The sequence below is a fragment of the Castor canadensis genome, chromosome 6 (genome assembly GCF_047511655.1).
Source record: "Castor canadensis chromosome 6, mCasCan1.hap1v2, whole genome shotgun sequence".
Taxonomy (NCBI): domain Eukaryota; kingdom Metazoa; phylum Chordata; class Mammalia; order Rodentia; family Castoridae; genus Castor; species Castor canadensis.
The window spans coordinates 76,723,994-76,750,260 of NC_133391.1; the positions used below are offsets into that span (position 1 = coordinate 76,723,994).

Sequence of the window (26,267 nt, forward strand, 5' to 3'; positions counted from 1 at the left end):
AAAAGATGACTCCTGTAAGAACTGGGGGCATGGAGGCCAATTGACATTAATACAGATGAAAACAGAAAGAAGCAATGGAGGCTGCCAGAGGGAGACAGCAAAAGAACATAGCCAACAATGGCACTGTCGTCTACCAGGTGTCAATCACATGCCAGGCACTGTGATAAGGATTTTATACAGATCATCTTATTTGCTTACCCCAATAATCCCAGAGTAGGAATTATTATTTCAGTCATTTTACAGACAAGGAACTTGAGGATAAGAGAAGGTAAGTAACTTATTTGGGGTCACAGAGCTAATGATTTTAAGAGCTGGGATTCTGATCCAGTTCTGTTGAATGCCAAAGCCCACATTCTACCACCTTCTAAACTGATTCACCAGCATGCTTGCCACAGGCCAAGGAATGAAATGTCTCCAGAAGCCCCAAGAGGGTGCTAGGTAATGAGCTAATTTGGAGGTGTAGCTCAAAAGCCCTGCTCTAGCTGAGCTGTCCTCGGGGCTGTGAGTACTCAGAGCAGAGATACACTCATCCTTCACCAGGGAAAACTCACTCCATTGTGTCGGGCCCCACCTAAATGTTTTTTTATTGTCTGCCCTTCACCATGAGTAATGCCACTTTCCATTTTAAGCTGGGAGCATCAGGAGATGACCGCACTATAAGCCAGGATTTAAAGTTAAGCACTGCCTGGGGGATTACTCACCCACTTCAAGACGTGGTCAACACACACCCTCCCACTCAGGATGCTTCTGGAAGAGCTGCTTCCTTGCTGAAGCCTGAAAGCAATCAATCTGTGTTCCCTAAGAGTCAGACTAGACGTAGTACCAGGATATAACAGAAAGCTGTGACTTAACTGGCTTTCTACATGAAACACTGCTTGCATCAGGGCCCCTCCTGTGTGCCAAGGTTGTGTTCTTTCATTTGGCCCTTTCTGAGGGCCTCGTATGTCCCAGACACTCTTGTCTATGCTAGAGATACTGACAAGAACTATATAACTTTAGTCCTTGTCCCAGGGAGTTACCAAGCTAGGAGGAATAAGTGGGCAATGAGAACAAAATGTCAGAACCAGTAGATAAATGATAGACCTTGGAAACTCAGGGAGATTCGGAAACCAACAGCCAAAGAATTTCTGCCATGGTAGGAAGGATAAGGAGGACCTGGCTAGGTTTCTTCACTGTAAGCACCAAAACTGACTTGAGAGAGAGATGTGGGAAGACCTGGGGTTGCTCACAGAGTCACTGGGAAGACATAGTGGCCACAAGTCACACTGCAGGAATGGTCCAGTCAGGCCAAGGGGTGTGTGTGTGTGTGTGTGTGTGTGTGTGTGTGTGTGTACATGTGGTAGAGTGAAGGTGGAGTGAGGTGGGGCTGTAGATGCTGGGCAGTGAAGAAGGATGACCAAAGTCCGGAACAGCAGGTAGAAGAAGGGAAGGTGGGGAAGAGAAAGCTGTCTCAGAATGACCTAAGACATTCTGACTCAGAGAAAGCAAAAGGGCGAGCTTAAAGAGAGCCCCGATTTACTGAGACAGGCAGGCAGGCAGAGCCAGGCTCCCGGGAGACTGATTCTTTGGGAAAGAAGTTTACTACTCTTCAGAGGGCTTGCCACCTCCACAGGAAGCCAGTCGTGTGCCAGTGAGTAAGTAGCATTTATGTTTTAAGTCTGTCCTTTTTAAAAATGTGCTCCTGGGCCATTATGGAAAGGCACAGTTCTCCCTACTTGGCCTGAGGTTAGAGTCCAGAGAAATCTCCTCATGATAGCTGAAAGGTGATGAGACAAACCAATGCAATAAGAACAGCCAGCCTTTCATGCTCGTGCTAAGGTGAGCTTACAAGCATTATTTTCTTCATTTCATCCTCACATTAAGCCTGTTAATTTGAACAGCCTGGGGCACCAAGATTTTAATAACTTGGGTTAGGTCCTGTAAATTGTGGATCTGGGATGCAAATGCAGACGTGCTTTACTATAGTAAGAGTCTCTTGGCAGAGACGTGAAAAAGCAAGGGTCTAGTGAAAAAACACAGCCACTGAGAAGGAGAAAACACTGTCTTCTATGCTAAGGGCATCTAAGGGAAGGGACACTGAATCCCTTAGCTATCACCTCTCCTGGGTACCATTTGAATCTGAAGGTCAGCTACTCTGCCCTATTGAGAAATTTCAAATTTTACCTAAGAGGAAAAAGCCCTGCTTTCTAAGAGGGACCCTTGCGTGAGGAACTTTCAGTAGTATAGCAGTATTAAGGTATTAACTCCCAGACTATAGCAAGGGATGGAGGGAAATAGATGATAGATAGATAGATAGATAGATAGATAGATAGATAGATTGTAAAAATGGTATTTTAATTGATTATTTAAATAAAAATTATCTGATTGTACAAAGAATACATGTTCCTTTCAAAATATTAGAAAAATATGGAAAATATGAAGAATAAAACACACCTATTATTTTACCACTCAGTGGTGGCTGTGGTCATATTTTAGAGATGTATGTATTGTATGTGTGTGCACACGTGTGTGTGAGATTTGTAGTCTCTTTTTCTAATCATATACATGGATACTGTCTTTTGAAGTCACAGTTCTTAATACCCCAAACTGTCCAATTTATTCCTTTTGCTCAAGGGATAATCATGCTATAATATTCAAATGTGGAAATCTCCTAAATAAATATTTGTTAGTAGAGCACAACATGATATGGAATACAAGCCAGTTTGTTCAAATGAGTGGGCAGAAGCTATGGCAGCTTGCCAGGTACCCTGGATATAGTGGATGGAAAGGTGCCTGGTCCTTTAAGAAGGACTTGGTTTTCCGTTATTTATATTTCTAGCTGATAAGCATTGCAAGAAAGACATGTAGCTTGATAACCTAATCAGGCAACATTTGTTTTTTAGGAGAGATTTATAACACAACCTATGACACACATGACATTCAATAATGTTATCTAGACCAAAGGTGGAAGAGCAGGGTCTAGAGCTGCACCCCACGTAGAATCTTCTTTCTCATCCCATTTCCTCTTCACTGCCTTATGGGTTCCTACAGTACAACACACCCCACTCAGGCTTTCCTAGGCAGGAATGCAATGTGGCCTCCACAGCCTCTCAGAGCCTCGCCCCTCGGAGTCTGCGTGGCTCAAGCCAGCACAAAGCCAGATCTGTTCTCTTGCTGCTGTTGTCAATTCTTGGCATTCCATGTGCCACCTACCTCTTGTCCTTTCCTAAATCATCAGGACAGAGTCCTACCAGCTCAGAAGGCCTTTGTGCTCCTCTTTGCAGCTCAGACATCTGCTTTGTGTTGGAGTCAGTGCGGGTCAAGTACTTGCACAATACAGCTGGATTCGCTGATGCAAACAACCCTGCTTGTCTGTGAGTTTTCTGACCTTGAAATGACCCCAAAGAAAAGCCCAAAGGTCTCAAATCAGGCCTTTCCCCCCAGTCCAAGGGGACAAGAAAAATGATCTTGACTTTAGTAATAAGCTACAGCCAACAGGGAACCAAAGCACCTGGCTCTTTTCCTTCCTTTTCTGGCCCTTATGTAATCCTTTTCTTATCAGGCCATTCCTTGTCCTGAAGTGAGGTGATGTCACAGCCAAGCACATCCATTGGATGAGGTGAGCTGGGAGGCCAGCTTGCTCCTCTGACAAAGATACCTTTGACTTGCTCCTCCCAGAAAAGACTTTCTGTCTTACCCTTGCTTTTTTGCTTTTCCTTTCCATACTTCATCACTGTTTCTTTTTACTTCCAAAAATGAACAGTTAAACAATATTTTAAAAGTTAATCACTTCCAACATCACATTCTGTTATACTTTTTGCTCCATGAAATCCATGAGATTTTCTTTACTATTCCATTTGCAAACAAAAACCTAACAGTAGTTTGGATGCTTAAAATACCGCCTAACTCTGGGAGTTAATTTCTCAAGAGCTCGGGTTTCTCCTCTGTAAAAATGGAAATAACACAATGTAAGCTGTGGTGCTATAATGATAGCTTAATCATGAGATCACATGTATGGAACACTTATCATAGTGCAAGTAAATTAGGCTTAATTAGTTATGTATACATTATTTTTATTATATTTACTTGTATAGGGACTGTACATGGCAAGCAATACTCTTTGTACATTTTCAGTAGTGATACCAAGTTTCCACTTAAAATGAATTAAACACAAATTGAATTTCAAAAATACTAATTAAATAACAATAAAAATACATTCTAGGTGTATATATCTAATGATTGGGTATTTAGGTCAATGGTAGAGCCCTTGCCTAGCAAGTTTAAGGCTTTGGGTTTGATCACCTAGCAAAGAAAGGAAGGAAGGAAGGAAGAAAGGAAGGAAGAAAGAAAGAAAGAAGGAAGGAAGGGACATTGTATCAAGATTATTCAGAACAAAACATTATATCTAAATTATTCAGGACCAAATGACACAGGAAACACAGTAAGACAAATATCCCCAATCAAACTTCAAAGCAACCAACTAACCAACCAGACAGCAGAAATCTAAGACCAAACATGGACATTTGTGACCTAGAGTTGCAAGAAACAGGCAAGATATATTCAAATGACTTCTTACCACCATCAAGATCAAAACTGCAAGACAAACAGTTAGTCCCCATTGCTCTTTCCCTTTTTCATGCCCTCATAACTTCCTTTTCTTTCCCTGGCCAACCCCACTGGAAAGTCTTGATGTATTCAACATTCTCCATTGGAAGGACCATTTATGTGTGGTTTATGCTCCAAAATTATCTTTCCCTTCTCCCACATCAGAACTCTTCTCTTTCTGTAATAGGTATGACTCCAAAATACTAACCAGAAATCCTAGTAACTCAATGTAATGCACTTCAATAAATATTCACAGAGCGCCTACTAAGTGTGTGGAAGAGGGGCATGTTTAAAGGGGACAGGCGTGCACGGGACCTAATTCCTGCCCTGGAGGAGTAAAGATCTGCTAGGCAGGCCAAGCAGAGGATCCAAATAACTATAATTGCAGGGTAGAATATGGTGACTGCGAAAACAGCTACAGCCAACATACATGGGATGCCATAGGAGGAAATGGTGACTTTTGGCCTGGTAGGGAGTAGGACAGGTTCAGGATGGAGGCACATTGGCCCCCTTGGAATCCTTTGTCCTACAAAAAGATAATATAACTCCTGCAGTCCCCACAACTGGTGAGTTATTTTTAGTCCCTTGCCCATTTTGAGATAACACCTAGATGCTGGGTAAGCATCCTTTTTTTTCTTCTCTGAAATGTGCCAGCTCCTTGTTCATGAGTGTCACAAAGTCTCCTCCAGTGGCAAACCTGGCAAGTTCCTACTCAGATGCCTCACAACATTTCCCCTGCCCTCTTCCCACTACTGGTACACTGCCCCACTCTGCCACTGGCTGCTCATTTCAACAGAGGGACAGGGTGCTATCTTATGCAGCTGTTCACTCTTTGAAAATGGAGTATCTCAGCCTGTTGATGTAGCTCAGTGGTAAAGCACTTGCCTACCATACACAAGGCCCTGGGCTCCAACTCCAACACCTCCCCAAAAGGAATATCTTCCCCTGTAGGATTAAAAATGGGCAGTGAAAGTCAGAATTTGGCTTTTCTTATTTCCCCTGTATGTCCAGTGCTTGATTAGTAGTCATTATAGTTAATATTTTGATAATAATAATAATGTAATTTGATCCTTTTCCCCAGTCTCTTCATCTCCCTTGTAGACTGGGCTGTTCTGAGTACAATGTGATGTGTTGATACATGTGTACACTGTAAACTGAGTTCCTCAATCAGCCTACTTAACATACCTCTAAACTCACGTAGTTGATTTTGTGTGTATGGTAAGAATATTTAAAACCTACTCTCCTGGGAATTTTCAAATATACATTACTGTTATCTATGATCATCATGAAATAGGGCTCCAGAACTTAGTCATAAACTGGAATTTTGTACCCTTTGCTCAACATCTCACTCCCACTGCCCAGCCCCAGACAACCACCATTCTAGTCTCTGTTTCTATGAGTTTGACTTTTTTAGATTCCACATATAAGTGAGATCTGTGATACTTGTCTTTCTGCACCTGGATTAATTTGCTTAGATAATATCCTCTAGGTTCATCCATGTTTTTGCAGTACTGGGGGTTGAACTCAGGCCTACACCTTGAGCCACCCCACCAGCCCTTTTTTCTGAAGGGTTTTTTGAGAGAGGATCTCACAGAACTATTTGCTGGGCTGGCTTCAAACTGCAATCCTCCTGATCTCTGCCTCTTGAGTAGCTAGGATTACAGGCAGGAGCCACTGGCGCCCAATAATTTCCTTCTTTTTTAAGGCTCAAGATATGTACCGTATTTCCATTATTCATCATCAACTGGTGGACACCTATGCTCATTCCTTATTTTGACTATTGTGAACAATGCTTCAATAGACATGGGAGTAAAGATACTTACTCACAATAATGATTTCAATTCCTTTGAATATATAGCCAGTAATGGTTTTAATTGTTTGAGGAACCTCCATTTTGTTTTCCACAACTGAACTAATTTACATTCCCACCAACAGTGTACAAGGGTTCCCTTTTCTTATATCCTCACCAATACTTGTTATCTTTTGTCTTTTTAATAAAGCTACTCTCGACAAGTGTGAGGTGGTATTTCATTGTGGTTTTGATTTCTGTTTCTCATGATAATGATGCTGAATATTTTTCATATAGCTGTTGGCCTTTTGTGTATCTTCTGTTTAGAGTTGTCTATTGAGGTTCTTTGTCCATTTTCAGTTGAGCGATTTGTTTTCTTATTGTTGATTTATTTGAGTGCTTTAAGTATTTTGGATATTAACTCCTGATAAGATGCATAGTTTGCAAATATTTTCTCCTATTTTGTGTAGGTTGTGTCTTCACTCTATTGACTGTTTCCTTTGCTGTACAGCAATCCCATGAATCTATTTTGTTTTTGTTGCCTGCGCTTTTGGGATCACATCCAATTGCCCAGACCAATGTCAAGAAGCTTTTCCCATGTGTTTTCTTGTAGTAGTTTTACAGTTTCAGGACTTACATGTAAAATATCAACCCATTTTGAGTTGGTCTTTGTATGTGATATGAGCCAAGATATTTATTAAGCAGATCTTATTTGCCAAGCCTGTGATAGACACAGGAAATAAAAGCTGAGCAAAATAAACAGGGGGTTCTGGCCTCATGGAGCAAAGTCAAGGGGGTCAACAGTCAAGGAGATAGCATGACACCTGTTCTGAGTGAAGTCTAAGGGAGAAGTAAAAATGCCCTGTCTTTCTGAGGCAGGTGGTGGGGAGGGTGGCAATGTTGGTAGGAAGAGCTCTAAGCCAAGAGAAAAGTAAGTTCAAAGGCCAAGAGTTGAGGGCAAACTTGAACTGGAAGAAAAATTTACTCTTGTTGAGGCCACTGATGGGTTTGAGGCTAGGGAACTCTTGGACCATCTGTCTTTACTCAATACAAAGACCAGGAGAGCTTGAAGATGGAGTGGTTCCCCAGGAAATGGCTCTAATGAACACTCTGCCCATTTAAGAATAGGGCCCAGACGCTGTTGATTCTTAGTGGCCATTTGCAGAGCGAATGAATGAAGCCCAAGCAGGTGGCCTCAGCCATCTCTTCTGGTATCACCAAGCCCCACGGGAGCCTAAGTGGGGAGGTATCTGAAGAGCCAGATGGCCCACTCCTTCCCAGGCTGTCCTGCTGTTGAATCTCCCAGAAATGATAGCACTTTCTAAATTTTTTAAAATTCTAGTAGCATGGCACAGAAATTTAGTTCTTGAGATCATCCTCGTACTGCTTAGAAAGAGATGGTCTGTCCAGTCTCTGGTGAGGAGAGGACAGGAGAGAGAGGAATGATCAACAACCCTGAGTGCCCAGCCTTGTACAGCAGGCAGTGGGGAGCCTGACTCCTCAGGACTATGTGCCATCTTTTGAGATATCACAGTGCCCCACTTCCAAATCTGAGGCTAAAGTCACTGATCCCCACATTCCCAGGCAGCACACGGAATTATATTCCCTGGTATGTCTGGTGGTAGGACAGTTAAATCCTGGTTTAGCTCATCTGCCAGTACCACACGCTGACTAAATGCCATGCCTCTCCCAGAGAAGGTGCCCAGGCCAGCGTTCCCAAGACATCCTGGCTGGGCAACTGTGAAGGGTGACATGGCCTTTGGCACATACCCACACACTTCCTCTACCCAAGGTCCCAGGGTGTCTTGCTTGGGTTACTGCATGCTCTTTACCTGCTTCTGCTTATCCTCCAATTCTCCACTCAGCTGCCAGAGTGACATTTTTTAAATGCATGTCTGATAATGTCACTTCCCAGCCTGCATTGTCCAGCTACTTCCCACAGTCCTTCAGAAAAAATGCCTACAGGCCCTGTGTAGTCTGCCAGCTTCACAGCCACCACCTCTCTCCTCACCCATGATGGACTCTCAGTTCCCCAAGTGAAAATGCTTTCTCTGGACTCAGAACCTTTGCACGTGGTTTTACCTGCTAACTTCATCTCCCAGTTTGCTAGCGAGATAAATTTCTCTTCGTCCAGGAAGTCCTGTCATCTCCTGTGCTCTGTGGGTCACTTACCTTCTGGCCTCCATGGTTCACCCTTGTGTAACATAGTTCTTTCAGAATCCCTTGTACCTTCCCCACAGAAATCCAAACTTCAAAAAAGACTACATTGGCTTGTTCTTCACTCTGTTCCTCATGCCTGGCACATAGTAGGTGCTGATCAAATATGTGTTAAGTGAGTGAATGAGTACTCGGATTGTTGAACAGTGGGGAACAATTTTACCAAATAAGTGGCAGAGAGAAACCCAAACTATCAGAACCTCTCTGCCTTGCCATTCTGAGCCACCGGCCCTCCAAATTCTAGAGGCGAGATTTTATCCTGAGCTTGTGTGTTGTGATTAGGCCCCAGTTAACTCTTCACAATTTTTTCTGGCTCAGTCAGAGAAATCTGGGCCTTTTCACCAGGCTCCACTGTGACCAGCAAAACATAGCCTTGGAACAAACCAACTAAAGTCACTGTGTCGGCGTGCCTGGGAATAAACTGTGCCTACAGATAGCCTGTGCCTCCTCATGCACACCAGAGCCAGCGGGAGCCCTCACTAATCTTGCTTCCCGTCTATTTTCCTTCCACCCCCACCCCAGTAGCAACAACAATAATTCAGCAAAGGAAATATGAGTAATGGAAAGAAAGAGAAAAAATAAACATATCAAAATGGGCAGTGTCCCCTGGGTCACTGCTTTTAAAGAAAACAAGGAAAGTAGATTTGGAGATATTTCAGTGACTTGGCTAAGAGGAGAAAAACAATCAAGCTCATCCCTCCCTTCTAGGATGAACTGCTTTCCTCTGTCTTGACCTCAAAGCAGCATTACCCACACCAGGGGTTTGCACATGTGGGTATATGAGAGGTCCCCTGGGGAGTCTTGTACATGCATCTCCATCCCCACTCAGCCCAGTGCATGGGAACCCCACGGAGAGCGACCCAGCCATGATTCCTACACAGGTGAGCCCCATATTGCAAAAGCAAGCTCAGGATTTGAGTGCTACACTATCCCCCATGCCCAGTAACCCAAAAGGCAGCTCAGGAAAAAAGGCTCGGGTCTACACCTGAGGACTCCAAAGGCAGGCGCAAATCCTTGTTCAAGTAAAACACCAGACTTCGGATATGCAGGAACATGAAGGCTATTGATCTCACCTCTGGCGGAAGTAAGGACAGACAAATCCTATTTATTTTATTCACTTAGGGTGACACTGACTGAACTGACCACAGCAGCAAGGACCTGTGCTGGACACAGTAGAAAGGTGATGGTGGCAATGGACTTGGGCAAGATGGTGCATGCACATTGAAACCTTTGCACGTTCTGGGTGTTTTACATGATTTCCTTTACTCCACCTAACCACCCTTCAAAGTGTTATTATTATCCACATTCTACGAGTGAGAAAACCAGGACTCAGGGAAGGATGGAGGGAGCTTGTCCAAAGTCACCAGCAAGTTAGTGCACAGCCATGTTGGAAGCCTGGTGTCCCCAACCTGGAATCTCTGGTCTAAACCATCATAGGACACCTCCCTCCCTTCCTTTCTGATGCTTACAACTAAATGGAAAAACCACAAGAAAAACAAAAGGAAAAGTATAAATTATATAGCTTTATGCATCAATGAGCAATCGACCTGGGCATTATCTGGTGAGTGCTAATGCTAACATCATGTTGAGGTTAATTATTCAGCAGACTCTTTGTTGCAAAGAATCTTAAAAGAAAACTGCAACCAACATGACCATTTTCCCTCCTGGAGGGAAGGGTGGAGTCGGACCATTTTCAGAGATAGCAAAACAATCCTGTTTCCCAGCATCACACAGGAGTCCAGCAACAGACGGTTGGAAGGGGAGAGGGAGGCGTCCTTATTTTATGAATCCCCAAAGTATAAAAGACATGAACAGTACTGTCTGGGAAGGCTTATCACATGCTGGGTACCGCACTATTCCTCTGTGTGCTACTATCAGCTTTGACCCCTACGACCACGCTGGGAGCAGGTACTATTCAGATGAGGAACCAGAGCAGAGGCCAAGCCACTCACCAATAATCACATCTCTTTAGTAGCAAGAGGTCTGAATTGCGGCCAGAGCCCTTGCCCAGGATCTGGGCTGTCTGGAACATTAAGAACAGGGACAGACACCATTCAGAATGCTAAGTGAGCAAGAGTTCTCAACAGTCTGCCATTTTACTTGGCGATGCCAAGCCTCACTTCAGCCTGGGAAAACGACTGCATTCTCATTTCAGTAAGTATTTACTGGCTGCCTTTAACACATTGTGCTCCAAGCCAAGAAGCCCACATTTAATAAGTGGGAGATGGGGTTCCCTCAAAAAAGCTTACCAATTTATAGTGGATCAAAGATACACAAATGAAATATTTAGAGGTGATTTTACAAAAGGTTTGGTTCAACAGAGGTCTGGAGATTCTTGGAGGAGACAAGCTTTGAACCAGGGTTAGGAGAAGAGGAGGGGTCAGAAGTCAAGAGATGACACAGCAAAAATTAGCAGAACCATAGCATAAAAACAAGCCAGGCTTGAGGCATGATAGTGCATGCTGTGGAAGGTGGAATTTGGAGAATCAAGATCCAAGATTGGCCCAGTCAAAAGCGTGAGACCCTATCTGAAAAACAAAGTAAAACCAAAAAGGACTGGGGGTATGGCAGCATAAGATCCTAGTTCAATCCCCAGTACTGCATGTATATATTAGTCAGCTTCGAACAGAGGTCAGAGCTACTAGAGAAGGGTCATGTCCCCAAAAGGGTGTGAGGCAAAAAAACTGCAAGGCTGCTGTCAACCAGTGCTGTGGCAGGCATTCGGCTCCCCAATAGGCTGGGCACTCAGGACTCTGGCAAGGGGCACAGGTGCCCACCACTGCAAATGAATCTTCTGGTTGGGCCACCTCCCAACCAGAGAAACAGGTGCACTGGGACCCCGGGGCTGTCTCTGTGAATCCTCAGAGCAAATGTAGGCACAGGGAACAAGGCTCCCTTTTTACAAGGGGAATCTTGAAACCAAAGTCAGCAGATGTGGTACTTTCAAACTGATTTCTCCTCTACTTTGAAAAGCAGACACATAAATCAGAAAGGAAGCACAGATAAACAAGGAATAAGAATAGAACTTTGGCCCATAACAGGTGCAGACTTTCTGAAATTTTTTGGTAATTTAATAAAATCCACATGATTTCCTTCACTAATTCCATTTTCATGAGCCAGCTCTCATTTGAGGGTTGGGAGAAGGAAGTGCATAAAAATGGCTTCTGTCTTTCCGGTGCTTACAGTTTAGTAGAGGGATTTCTGTAAATTCAACCTGAGGAAGTAATGGCATGGTATACAAAGATGACTCCAGCAGTTTTGTCTATAATGGTGACAAACAGTAAACAACCTAAATGCTCAACAATCAAGGACTACTTAGCAGTTACATAAATAGTTCTGCCTGTTTGTATAATGGAATCCTACAAGTGGAGTTGTAGATTTGTTTATTAATGAGGAAAAAGGCTCTATACACTAGCTCTCTCTTTCCCAGGTATGGGCCATGTGCCCCGGGATACAGGAGAAGTTCTGAACCACACTAAGACATGACTTTCAATCACACTGCACAGAGGAAGGAAGCCCAATTTTAAGTCTCCTTAAGTCATTTGGTTATTCACAGAGAAAGCTTTGGCTCAGGATAATTACAATTTCAACTCCCACAGAAGAACTGCTATTCTCTCTTTGTAACCCAACGAGCTCAGCAGGCAGGAAGCAGCCAATGACACTGGAAGTCAATGACACTGTTGTCCTTTCTTGGAATTCATCTTATGACTGCCTTGCATTTATGGGAAGTTTTTGTAGTTACACTAGAGAGTTAAAGCTTCCTTTAAATAAGGAAATTGAATTATTTAAAATTGCTTGCCAGTCATTTAAACAAAAGTTAAAGGGAGGACAGTGATGTCAACTAGGAAAGAAGTACATCTGTGCTGAGGTCTTGAGAAAGAGACACCCTCAGATGAGGACAGAACCACCTCTCCTGGAATATCCCCTACCTCCTGTGAGCCTTGGTTTCTGTCCATCTTATCCTTTCAATATAAAAAACAGTAGCACAGAAACAATAAATGAGCAATTAACTGAAGTGATGATGCAGCCCATGGGGAGACAGTTCAGAGTAGGGTCATGAGTCTGCTTAAGTCTAGCTGGGAGAATGATCGAAGAGGGAAGCTCCTAAAAGCAGATAAAATTTCTTTGCAATGTTTGCCCTGAGGAAAGAGGCCCTTCCACAGGAAGGTCAAGTCCAGTCTATTTTTATAAGTGCGTTTCAAGTGGTTAGTGGACTTACTTCCTGTGGTTCCCAGGAATTCTGCAGCAGGTTCTTAGGAGGATGTTGGTGATAGGGAACCAGGGTCTCAATGAGTGAGAATCAATCATTATCTCTATATTTGCCTCAGTTTTCCTATAAAAATAATCTGGGGGAAAGACACTTGCTTTAGAAGAGCAAAGTTCATTACAACGCAGAAAAAATAGGATATGAAAGTCCCTTAGTGTGTTGCAGAGTCCTTAAATCAAGAATTTGCAACTTGAAAATTCCATTAATTTACTACTTCCCTCCCTCTCTTATTCACTCAACAAATATTTGAACCACTTCTCTGCACCAGTCCTTGTTTGGGGGCTGGGAGAAGGAGGGGAATAGATATAGCTTCTATCTTCCAGGATAGAAGGCAGAGAAACACATCAAACATGGACTCACAGTGATGGACAGACAATTCATTCCAAGTGGTGGCAAGTGTTGGGAGGGAAAAGAACAGGAGGCTACAAAACAGAATAGTGGGGGCACTGAACTTAGGTGGGGGGGCAGGGAAGACCTCTGAGGAGTTCAGTACTTCAGCCACATTCTGAAAGGTGAGCAGGAGCCAGCCAGAGGCCACAGTTGGGGAAGAGCAGTGCTGGAAAGGGAACAATTGATAGGAAGGTAGTCAAGTGAAGACTGCAAGGAGCTCAAGGATCCATGAGTTAGATGGAGAGGTTGGAATGTGGGGCCAAAGGATGGGACTAGGGAGGCCAACCAGCCAGTGTCCTATAGGCCATGGTAAGAATTTTAATTTTGATTTTTGGAAATGGAAAGCCATGCAAGGTCTTAAGCCAGGGAGTGACTGATCAGATATAGGTTTTAAGAGATCTCTCTAGCTCTGTGCATAAAAATAAGAGAAGGGATTCAAGAAAAGAAGACTATTTCAGAAGGTGAGACTGGTGGTGATGGGGACTGGGCCAGGTGCTCACAGTGTGGTGATGAGTAGTAAATTTGTTAACCCTTCACTGGCGTCACAGGACTTGGGTAGTAGAACTCAGGGACGTCAACCAGCTAATGGGGCTGGGACGAGGGTGAGGGTGACACAAGGGAAGCAATTGCATTGGGTGAAAACTTTACTCAGCAATCGTGATAGGTGGTATTTTAGTGCAGCATTTTTCAAAAATACAGTATAATGCAAAAATATCCATTATGAGCAAAATATATGACAATAATAATAAATAATAACAATGAAGAGACAGGATGAGTGACAGTGAAGACAATATAATGTGAGCAAAACAAACCTGATCCAGGACCTAATGAGGCTTATGTATGTTGTTGTGTGTGTGTGTTTTGTGTGTGTGTGTGTGTGTGTGTGTGTAGGATTGAGACGGGAAATTATATTAAATGATAATTTATGGTTATTGCTATTATCATCTCAGAAATACATTTAGGTCTGAGACAGAGGTCAGGGCAGTGAGGAGGGCTTCTTAACTCAGATGGGGTTCCACAGAATTAAAATCAGGAAGGCAGATGCCCTGTCAAGTGTTAGCAAGGATTTTTTGCAAATCAAATCCATCAAATTCCCTATGCAGAGTGAAATTTTACAGCCTAATGACTTAGACCTATGGAGGAAAATTCTGAAATATAATGCCCATTTATTTATTTTGTAGAAGAAAATATCAATAGGAAAAGTACACCATTGGGGGTTCGAGACTAAGTATCATAAGAACATTGGGAAATGTTTGGCCTTCTGTCTACCCCACCCCAGGGGCCTATCTAAAGGTCTAGAATTACAAAATTTCAGAAGAGCCCCCTTGAATCTGACAAAGCTGAGGAGGAGCCAGGAATGTAGATCTTTGGCTGTCAGATACGAATTATGAGCAAAAAGATGTCAGCACAGAGCGGGAAGGAGTCCCTCTGATGTCTCTCCTTCCTTTTTGTTGCCTAATCTGCTTTCAAAGGCAACAACTTAAAGTTTCTCCATTTCTCAAAAGCCGCACCCAACATAGTGGCTCTTTGATCTCTAAAACACGAGAGGGAGCAGTGGACACTGAAGGAGATGGATGGCTTTTAAAGGTCAGATAGAAAAAGACACAAACAAGGAGGGAAACCACGAGGAGATGGAGTACTGGACACAAACCAGGCTTTGAGCTACCTGCCAAGGCCGAAGTATACTCCCGTGAGAGGCCTGGTCTGGCAGAGGAGTGCCCTGTCATGGCTATCTGGAACCTACCTACCCTCACCATTTTTCTAAGACATGGCATCTTGACTGTAATGTGTGCCTTCCTGGAGACCCTAGACACCATGGGCAGAAATATCTGTTAGGTTAGTCTCTTGAATACAAGGTTTCAACTCACTTCCAAGTACTTCTATCCCTTAACCAGTGCCAGTCATTCCTCAGGCCTGTGATGGTGTTCTCTTGCTCCATCTCCTTCCCATAAAACCCATCTAGTTGTTGGCAAGGGCTGGGCTGTGCGGGGGCCTGTGTGAGAAGCAATAGTGGGGTCACAGGACCATGAGAGCCACTGGCAGGGTTGAAATGGGGTGAATAGTACAAATAGGAGAATGGTCCCTGTTAGGCCATTCACATGGTCTCAAAGAGAGTTGGCAAGTACCAGGAAGCTCTAAAAATAGCCAAAGTCCTTAAAAAGAAAGAATGCAAAAGAGAACAAGTTTTACACTGTCCTAATGCAGTCTCTGTAAAATTTGGGCCCTGGAAGGCTGGTGCTAGAGTAAGTGACTCTTTTCTTCCTTCTCTTTGGTTGTGATACCCAAAGGGTCCCTTTGGAAACCCTGGGCCCTGTTTTGCTGCCAGCTTCCTGCAAGGTGCTGGATGCCTCTGCAGGATATAGCTCTGGTGGGCACAGTTGGGGCCACCATGGTCCTCTTTCAAGATTCAGAATAGACTGAAACACGTGAACAGGCTCTGTGGGTTTACATTCCTTGTTTGTATCCAAGTACCTTAAACAGAAGCCACAGGCTGGAATCACCAACCAGTCTTCCAGAGACACCTGGACATCATCCGTCTGGCAAAAATGTGAGTCTTATCCTTTTAAATTTTTAATGTTTTGAGTGCAGCTGGGGTTCCACTGCAAATGAGGCCACCCAAAAGAGAGGTAATCTCATAGACTAATGTCTCAGGACAGAGGGTTTTATTCTTGGCTAAACCACAGATTTGCTTTGATAAGCTGTCTAGCCTCTCTGTGTCACAGTTGCCTAAGCTAGGGAAGAGCTGGCGTGTTAATGTAGCCCGGAGGAAGGCGAGTAGCAAATACAAGGTGAGTGTACACTATCTAATGTGCCATATATACTACTTAGTGTGGTGTCTACACGACAGCCACCCAGAGGCGCTTTTCAGTTATATAATGCCCTTACCCCAAGGGCCTTAAAAATTCAAATAATCTACCCACTAAGACTCATGCTCTAATTAACAATATAATATCTGGCATTTTCTGAAACTCATTACATGCCAGGTCGCTCCCAGGCCTTGTTCTGTTCCTTCCTCATAGCACTGCAAGGAGGCTGGTATTCTTTTTCTTTTCTGTGGGGGGGGGGGGATGGAACCCGGGCCTTGCACAGGCCGAGCACATGCTCCACACTGAGCTATGTCCCCAGCCTGGGATCATACCCTTAACAGCTTCAAGAGGAGACATCTGAGGGACAGAAAGGTTAAGTGACTTGTCAGTTATGAAAGGACTCATGATGCACAGAAAGGAAATCTAGGTCTCTTGACTCAGATTGTGAGAATTCCCCCTTTTCAGACAATTCCCATGTCTGAAGTCAAATCTGTCACCCACTTTTTCGAGTGGATTCTCACCTTGCCCTGCTCCTTTATCAGTTATGGTAACTGACTGCCTCGTTGAGGTCCACAAAGCTGGATTACCTTGAGGAGGCATCAGAGTGACAGTCAGGAAAGTACTGGCGGTGACCACTGCACTGGGGGTGGAGGGGGTGGAATGGGGGGGGTCAGTTGTCAGGGGAGGAATCTGCAACTTCAGTGAAAGCAAATGCCTCCTTCAGAACATTCTACAAGGGGTTGCACAAGCTACAGGGGCTGGTGGGGTAAAAAGAACAGAAAAGGAGAAGGGTCACTCAGCCAAAGAGCATTTATTCTCTTGTCCACAGAAAGCCCTACCTTCAGATCTTAAGCTTTTGACATTGGAACAGGATAAAGTACATAACTGCATAGAAAACATTGCCTCATTCATTTACTTCCCAGGCCCCCCGCTAAAAAATAGCAAGGCCTCCCTATCAGAATTACTCTGAGGTATGTACCATACTTGGCACATAGTATATGCATAAGAAATGGTTGCTATTATTTATGGACATTTTTATTATTTGTGGGTCTATCCAGAGCAGACTATTGGGTAATATACGGCAGGGAAAGCCCTTGGCATTTCCAAACAGATAACAAACACATACTTTTAAAGACTGAGTTTAAAGAAGTGAAATTTTCTAGGTCAGCAGGGGGAAAAAAACAGATCCAGCAAACAGACCATCTTCCAGTGTGCTGAAAAATCGGCTGACTTGGAGAAAGGAATGTCCTTGCTGAGCTGGGTCTGGAGATTGTAACTTGCACAACAGATTAAAAAGACTTGGAGACACATCAGTAAGAGAAGGTTAAAGGAAGAAGCGTCAGGGCTTCAAGAGCCCCTGCAGGACCACTTTACATTTGGCTCAAACCCCAGGCTTTCATGTGTCAGTCCGCAGGATGGATATTTCTGTTGAAGATGTGTGCAAGTCTTTGGGATGGCCCAGAGCTGCAGGACACTCTGGAGCAAGGTGTACCATTAAAGCTCAGAAAGAACTGGGGCCAGGAGAACAGGCAGGCAGCTGCTGCCTTTTCTCTCAGAGCAGATGCTGTTTTCTGCAGGCACTTAAAAGAATTCCTGACCTCTGATTGGATGATGCTTTTATGGCAAGGAAGTCTTTTGGGGGTGAATTAGCCAGACATCAGAGAATAAATGGTTGTGAGTGGAGGAAACAAACAAAGGATGTTGGAAGTGATCCTTGGGAGGGGGCAGGGGGGTGGGCTTTTTAAATTTCTGTACTCTTCATTGAGGAGTGTGAGAGCAAAGACTGGCATGGGACTGTTCAGTAATACAACTGGTTGGATCAACAGCCTCAATTTCCTGGCAGCCACACTCGGTCCAAGCATGTATGGTCCTCTCCTCTGAAGCATGGCTTGATGGTCAGGTATAGCTAGACTGTAACCTCCTTAAAGGTAGAAAGTGATTTCTGTTAGAAGTCCACAATTCTGAACCTGAAAATTCTAGATGCTTCAGAATCTAGAATTCTTATCTTTCATATATTATGAAACAGTTCCAGTGGAGTCAGGGACAGTCCCCCAGAATCAAAGATGTTAGTAATTCTGCATCTGATTATTATATTAGTAGTATATTAACACTAAGTGGAATAAATAAAGACTTGAAATAGTCTCTGGACAGTTTGGATCAGGTTTTGCCACAAACTTTCTTTCATTCTGGATTTCAGAATTGTGGAATAGGAATTTCAGACCTTCCTTTTTCCTTTCCTTTCCCTTTTCTTGTTTCAATTTCCAGAACATCTTCAGCATTTTGCCAATGGTAGGTGTTGAGTAGAAGATGTTGACATCTGAAGTATGACATCTTGATCTCCCTCAAATATTTGATTATGGAAGTTGGGGAGCACCATATAAGCTCAGTGACTTGGGAATTCTTTAGGATTAGGAAGTTCCTAAAGAACAGGAGAAGAGGACTATTAAATCTGAGGTTCTCTGTTATCCTAGACAGTATGACATACAAACCTCTGAGACATAAGGAGAACTTGTCACTGGTGCATCACGTTTGTCACCTAAGCAAATGAGAAGACAGCATCATTGCTGACAGTGACAGTGAAAAATTCTAACCTATTACAAAGTGGTACTTTTCAAATATTGCCAAAATATTACTAAGGTTAAAAATCCAGTTTCTGCATCAATTTTAAGTCAATAGTACAGGTGACTGGCAAAACTAACCATATGGTGAATGAATGGTAATAATCAAGCTAATATTTATTGCATGATTACATGCTTTCAAGTGCCAGGCTCTGCACCTTAATTGGATTATCATTTAGTACTTCCAGTGATTCTGAGTGGTGGCTACTATTATGGAGCCCCATTTTGTAGATGATGAAACTGAGTCTCTGTGAGAATGAGTAATTTATGCCCAGCCAGAATTTAAATCCAAATCTAATAGTATGCTGGTAATTTAGCTATCAGAGGGAGGAAAGAAAAAAAAGGAGAGGAAAAAGAAAACCCCAAATCCCCTGATTTATAGCATTTGCTAATTTGTCATATGAATATTCTCACCAGAGCTGACTTCAAAACAATGGTAGCAGCAAAATTTCTGGATATGTAATAATTGGCTTTCAAGAACTTGTAGGAGCTGCCTCCTCCACACCACTGTCAAGTCCAGCCCATAGTCAAGTCCACAGTTTACTGTCAACTTTGGAAAATGAATTTCGGCTCATGGAACAGACCTGCTTTGGGGCAGCTGCTGATATACCAGCCCAGGCCAGTCAGCAGGCCCCCCTCCTACCTCAGACCTGGTATAGAGAACTGAGGGCAGAGCAGGGGAAATACAGAGAGCAAAGAACACACTGTCCCCCTTCCTCTGGTCAGACTTTCCTTCACCAGAGGGTGTGAGGTCGGTCCCTGCTTACATACCACCCCGGTATGGCAGTAACAAAACCTGGCTGTACAAATCTCTTTCTTGGTCAGATAAGAAAGTTAGACTTGAAACCGAAGAATGTAATCCTTTTCCTTCTGACAGCCATAATTTTCATAGTATCTCCTTTGAAGAAATAAGGGAATATTTGCTACATATGGGATCAGGGTTTGGGCCTGCTATTAACCAAAGGAAGAATATTCTAGCCATAATGTGGATGCAATTAAAATACAAGTAAGGCTCTTGTCAATACATGTAGGCTACTCCTTCTAATTAAGTCTCCTGATAGCAAGTTTCCACCAGAGGCTCCTAAGAAGTTCCTGGCCTAGGGTATCTGATGAGCAAGCATGCACAAGATACCAATGATAGGCAGGCATTTCCAAGCTCCGGATGCAGAAAGAATAGGCATCGTTTCTGTTCCAGAGACTAATGAAGGAGCCAGTCAAAAGCATAGTTAAATTATATTCATTCACTCACTCAGCAAATATTTGTCAAGTGCCCATTAGGTGCCAGGCATCTTGCCAGGCACTGGGATACCATGGTGAGCAAAACAGATTGGTTCTTACTACCATGGAGCTAACAGTCTAGTCATGAGGAAAGACATTAATTAAATAATCACAGGAATGAATGTGTAATTAAGGAATGATGGTAAATGGTCCTATGAGAACTGGAGGAAGCTGACCCAGTTATGGGAAGCTGGGAAAGGCTTTCTTGAAGAATTGACAGTAGAACTAAGATTTAAAGAAAAATGAGTAATTAACCATGGGAGGGAGGGAGGATGGAGCAGAGGGGAAGGAGGAAGGAATAGGGCTCCAGACAGAGGGAAGAGCGTGGGGGAGCATCTTAGGGTGGGGGGAGCACAGTGGTTTCCAGGAAATGGAAGGCTGGTTTGGAGGGGAAGCTTGGCAGGAGATGAGGCAGTGGGGGACAAGGGCTGAGCCTCCCAGAGCCTGCAAGCCCTGGTATTTATGACAGAGCAGTGGGAAGCCATGAATGGTTTAGTTAGGGGAATACAGATGGCAATTACACCCAGTGCTGCCACAGAGCAAAGGAAGTGCTACCGGAGCACCAGGAAGCCAAAATCTGAACTGAAGGATCAGAGCTGAGAATGTGTCCAAATAGGGCTTCTGGAGGAGGAAATATCTGAGCTGGATTTTTGGAATGTGAGTATGATTTAACTAGGGCCCATTGAATGGGTGGAGAAAATGCACATGCATGAGGGGTAGGGATGGGGAGTAGGGGAGCCTGCTGGCAGCAGGAGGACATTGGGTTAAGGGAGGGGACAGACAGGTAAGAACAGACCAATAAGAGAAAAGGCAACAGGGTTAGGCAGAGACCACATGATAAAAGCCTCAAAGGTCATGGTAGGAGTCTGGGTTTTATCTTAAAAGCAGCAGAAAACCACTAACCTGATCTGAGATCTTCAGTGGAGGAGTGATCACCAGATTCCTGAGTTAGGAAAGGTCACAAGCAAGCCGGGTTAGAAGTGACTGGAAGGAGCAGTGCTGCAGAAGAGGGGCCACTGTGCCTGCCACCGTGAGAGGAGGCACTGAGGTCACTAAGGTAGCACAGTGAACAGGGAGGAGAGAGGATGGTTTTCGGAGACATTAAAAGGTAAGAGTGATAGGGCCTAGTCACCACCTGGATGCATGGGAGTGTTTTTTATTGAAAGAACAGTCTGAATGAAACAAAGTCTTCTATTTGGGTTCAGTCTGGCCTCATGCAATTTTGATAAATATTCTGGAGAAGAATGGTGCTCACTTCATTTTTGGTGCAAATTCTCTTAGACAATTTATCCAATTAAACTGGCATTTTCTACATTCCCATTAATATTTTGTGTCTGCTCTATCATTTTAGATAGAAATGGATTAAAATCTCTCACTTCTCTTTACATATTTGTCAACCTCTCTATACATTTGTCAAGTTTTGCCTTACATATTTGAGGCTATTCCATCGGGTAGACACATGGTAGGGAATTTTACATCTTTCTATTGAATTTTTCTACTTATTATGTAATCATCCCTTTTGCATGCAATCATTCTTTTTGCCTAAGACCTATTTTTTTTAATTTTTATTTTTTTTTCCTTTTTCTTTTATTATTCATATGTGCATACAAGGCTTGGGTCATTTCTCCCCGCTGCCCCCACCCCCTCCCTTACCACCCACTCCACCCCCTCCCTCTCCCCCCACCCCCTCAATACCCAGCAGAAACTATTTTGCCCTTATCTCTAATTTTGTTGTAGAGAGTATATAAGCAATAACAGGAAGGGACAAGGGTTTTTGCTGGTTGAGATAAGGATAGCTATACAGGGAGTTGACTCACATTAATTTCCTATGCGTGTGTGTTACCTTCTAGGTTAATTCTTTTTGATCTCACCTTTTCTCTAGTACCTGTTCCCCTTTTCCTATTGGCCTCAGTTGCTTTTAAGGTATCTGCTTTAGTTTCTCTGCATTAAGGGCAACAAATGCTAGCTAGTTTTTAGGTGTCTTACCTATCCTCACCCCTTCCTTGTTTGCTCTTGCTTTTATCATGTGCTCATAGTCCAATCCCCTTGTTGTGTTTGCCCTTGATCTAATGTCCACATATGAGGGAGAACATATGATTTTTGGTCTTTTGGGCCAGGCTAACCTCACTCAGAATGATGTTCTCCAATTCCATCCATTTACCAGCGAATGATAACATTTCGTTCTTCTTCATGGCTGCATAAAATTCCATTGTGTATAGATACCACATTTTCTTAATCCATTCGTCAGTGGTGGGGCATCTTCACTGTTTCCATAACTTGGCTATTGTGAATAGTGCCGCAATAAACATGGGTGTGCAGGTGCCTCTGGAGTAACCTGTGTCACAGTCTTTTGGGTATATCCCCAAGAGTGGTATTGCTGGATCAAATGGTAGATCGATGTCTAGCTTTTTAAGTAGCCTCCAAATATTTTTCCAGAGTGGTTGTACTAGTCTACATTCCCACCAACAGTGTAAGAGGGTTCCTTTTTCCCCCGCATCCTCGCCAACTCCTGTTGTTGGTGGTGTTGCTAAATGATGGCTATTCTAACAGGGGTGAGGTGAAATCTTAGTGTGGTTTTAATTTGCATTTCCTTTATTGGTAGAGATGGTGAGCATTTTTTCATGTGTTTTCTGGCCATTTGAATTTCTTCTTTTGAGAAAGTTCTGTTTAGTTCACTTGCCCATTTCTTTATTGGTTCATTAGTTTTGGGAGAATTTAGTTTTTTAAGTTCCCTATATATCCTAAGACCTATTTTATTTGGTATTAATATAGCCATACCAACTTTTAATTCTTTGTTATCATTTGTCTGTTATCTTTTTTTTTTTTTAATACTGGGGTTTGAACTCAGAGCCTCACACTTCTAGGCGGGCACTCTCCCACTTGAGCCATGCTCCCAGGCCTTTCTGCTTTAGTTATTACTTGAATAGGGTCTTTCTTTATGTCTGGCCAGTCTGAACCACAATTCTCCTCTGTAGCTGTGATGACAGGGACACACCACCATTCCCAGCCATTGGTTGAGATGGGGGTCTCATGAACTTTTTGCCCAGGATGATGCTTCTGATTCTGTCTGCTGGGTAGCTAGGATTATAGAGTTGAGCCACTGCACTCTCCCTCTATTTTTTTTTTTTTGAGACAGGGTCTCACTCTGTTGCTCAGGCTGGCTGTCCTCAAACTCCTGGGCTCAAGCAGTCCTCATGAATCAGCTTCATATGTAACTGGGGCTGCAGGTGCATGCCACTGAGCCTGACCTGTTTTCATCCTTTCACCTTTAACCTTTCTGTATTCCTGTGTTTTAAATGTATTTCTTGTAATCAGAGTGTAAATGGATTTTTTAAACAATCTAATAGTCAAAAAATCTAATCCACTTACATTTATTTTACATTTACATTATAAATATATTGGGGCTAATTTCAGCCACCTACTTTTGAACAATATTTTTAATATTTCTATTCTTTTTCTCCTTTTTCTGGATGCTCTGGACAAATACAGTTTTATTTGTTTTACTTCATCTCCCTCAGCCCTACAAGTTGCTGCTTGGAATTAGTACACTCTGTTTGTTTCCTTTTACCCTTGACATTTAACATACATATTTGACTTAACAAAATCTAAAGTTAATATCTCTAAGGATGAGTTAAGGCTTTTGGGTGATGCCGTTCAGAGAGGCAGGGAGAAGGACTTAGAGCTTTTGTGAATATTGTGCTCGTTAACTCTTCGGACAGCTCTGAGCAGTAGATAGGGTGGGGATCATTACGGGAGATATGTGTGAAGGAGTGACCCACCACGTTCTCAGAGCCAACTTGTGCACAGCCAGGACTGCAGAAGCTGCTTGCTACCCTAATTCAAAAGTGACTGCTGTGTTCCTGAGCAAGAATGTGTACTTCCCACCCTGTTCATCTGTCCATGTCCAGGGTCTCTTCCAGTGGCCACAGTTGACAAACTCTGTCAGCCTTGACATGGATGTTCCAATAGGCTTGGTGTTCCTCTCACTTTGGTGTCATCAGCAAATAGAGAAACTTATCTGGTTTTTCTAAAATCTCACCAGTTCCCCAAATGTCCAAGGCTGGGCTTAGCACATAAGAATGAGCTGGACTTCATAGGGCTTGATCTTTTCTGTATCCCAATACACATACAAATAATCCCCTCCCTTGTCAGTCAATAAAAAGAAAAGGGTAATGAGAAGCAGAGAGTATAAATTTCCATTATGCTTAATGCCTGATTGCACTTAGTTAATGGATTCATTTATTAGAGCAATTTGCATAAATCCCCAAGGACCTGCTAAGGTTCTGTCTTACGATTTTATCATGCCATATGCTTCCTTTATTCCTATCCTTTAACAAATAATGGATTGGCAAAGAACTCTGGATCAACTCCTGTTCAAAATGCAGGTAAATTGTAAACAAAGTTAAAAAGAAGGACTTCCCAGCCCCTGTGGTTTCAGCTGATTCATATCCCCCTGCTACAGCTAGCAGCTTTATGTTAACACGAGCCTTATTTTCATGAGTTAGCATGTGGCTTCTAGTTTTGCAGGTACAAATCTGAACTGAAGGGTTATGGGAGCCACCTAAGAGTATAGCCACCCCCATAACTGGCCGTCTTACAGGGGGGAGCAGCCAGAGAGCAGAGCAGTGGCCTCAGATAACTGCAGGTCTCATTGTGTTCAGGAGGAGGGGACCTCCTAATTTTAAATGACTTCCAAGGTTGTTTAGTTGCTAGGGCAGCACAGAGATGAAACCCAGGCTACATGGTCTATACACACATGTTAATGTGAGCATTTGTCTCATCTTTGGCCAGAGCTGGTGTCTCCAATCCAGCCAGCCTTCTGGTGTATCTGTTCCTCTTCATCCCAATGGGATAAAAGCAAGAATGCAAGAGGACAGAGTAAGATCCATGCCTCACACTTAGAAAACAACCTAATATGGACTCATCACTGGGAATGATCCAGAAGGAGGGCCATCTTTTACATGTACCTGCCCCACCTTCAGGGGAAACAGCAAACAGAAACCTCCACTGAGAAACAAAATCCTACCCTCCGAAAGCTGACAATACAAATGACTGTGCAATTAAATGACAGTCACTGAAGTATAATTATGGTCTCCTGTCTATCTGATTAAGTACACAATTTAGGAAGTGTTTGGGGGAAAAAGTGAAAAAAGTTTTTATGATCTCTTAGTTGTAGTTTAAGGAAGGGGGATCTGGTCATGGTGTGTGCTGATGCAGAGGTGATGGGTGAAATAATCACATTTGAAAGGGGTAAATGTCTTTACATCAGGAGGGAATCCAGGGGACTAAGATGTAGGTCAGTGGTAGAGTGTGTGCTTAGCTTGCATGAGCCCTGCAGTCGGTCCCCAACATTGAGGGAAATAAAAAGAAGAGGATCCAGAGAGGCATAGAGTGAGGAATTAGAGTGATAGTGATAGTGATAGGCTGGGTGGAAAGACAGAGTGAGAGGGACAGAAAAGAGAGTAGAGAGACAGAGGCTTGGGATGAAAGGGAAAACTTTTGAAGAAAGAGAGAGAATCTGGGAGGAAGCTTGTCTTTCTGTGCATGGCATAAATAAAATTAGTTTTCTGTCTGCTACTGTGTAGTGTGACAAGAATTGGGCAGTTACCTGGATGGACAGGCCATTTGAGATGGTCCGACTTTAAATAAAATTAACAATGGGATAGGCAAAATTCTCTTTAAAGGCTTTTGGAGGAACCTCAAACAGTAGCTGAAACAGGAGTCAATGAATGGCCTGTGACAAATGTACCAGAAACATTAAAATGTCAGGAGCAGAAAAAATGAACAAGCGCTTCCACCAAGAGGCCTAATTTCAATGTCACAAAGACAAATTATCCAAATTGGTGCCTTGTTTATGATGGAACAGTTTCCTGTGAGAGCAGCTCACAAGGCTGATGCAGGGCAGAACGGATGACTCAGGCAGGGGGAGGCGGTGTTGCTGATCTTCATGGGGCTCCCAGTGCTGCTAGTGCAGGTTTCTCCCGGGAATGAGGAGGCACATGCAGAGTCCTGCTGCAAGGTTGCTAGGGCAGAAACTATTGGTGCAGGTAGGCAGCATTTAGATTACAAGTGAGAGACTGACGAATGGCAAGGTTATTGGGGCAGGTGCACATCCCAGACAATGGGTAAACATCCCACTCCTGGTCTCAATACTTCAGTATAAGTGAAGTCACTTCACCTTCTCCTAGTGGCTAAGAGCAGACTGGGGCTTTCGGTTCACAGACCCACTTTGAGACCTAGCTCTATGACTTCTACGTGTTGACCTTGGATAACTCATTTAACATCTCTAAGCCTTGTTTTTATTTTGCAAAAAAAAA

At 43.3% G+C, this 26,267-nt stretch overlaps 1 protein-coding gene across 7 annotated transcripts in view; it reads left to right on the top strand.

Moving 5' to 3' along the window:
• Fgf1 (fibroblast growth factor 1) overlaps positions 1 to 26,267 on the top strand; it is an 88,862-nt gene that overhangs the window by 42,567 nt on the left and 20,028 nt on the right. Inside the window, exon 1 of one of the 7 annotated variants that reach the window (XM_074076764.1) lies at positions 15,342 to 15,490. The exons of 4 other annotated variants lie outside the window; for them this stretch is intronic. The gene's annotated coding sequence lies outside the window, so the exon portion shown is untranslated. Of the gene's footprint in view, positions 1 to 15,341; positions 15,491 to 15,513; positions 15,796 to 20,386; positions 20,608 to 26,267 lie in introns of those variants that run through there. 2 more of the 7 variants (XM_074076760.1, XM_074076763.1) reach the window with 2 other exon arrangements.